Source organism: Salmo salar, chromosome 12 (assembly GCF_965601325.2).
Source record: "Salmo salar chromosome 12, fSalSal1, whole genome shotgun sequence".
Taxonomy (NCBI): Eukaryota; Metazoa; Chordata; class Actinopteri; order Salmoniformes; family Salmonidae; genus Salmo; species Salmo salar.
The window spans coordinates 26,290,548-26,290,765 of record NC_138302.1 but is presented as its reverse complement, the minus strand read 5'-3'; positions in this window follow the sequence as shown (position 1 = coordinate 26,290,765).

The window sequence follows — 218 nt, the reverse complement described above, 5'->3', positions numbered from 1 at the left end:
TGTGTTATTACGAATGACTGCATGTGCAGTGTGCAATAGGATAGGGAATTGCAATGAAGAGCCATAATGATTAACTTTTGTCTTCGACTCTCTATTTAAACACAATGTCAAACAAAATGTTGAATTCTGTGAATAACAGCATAATAACCAGTTTTATTGTTATTTGGACATTTTTATTATTTCAAATTCAAATAATATTAGCCCATTTTAAGCGTTAA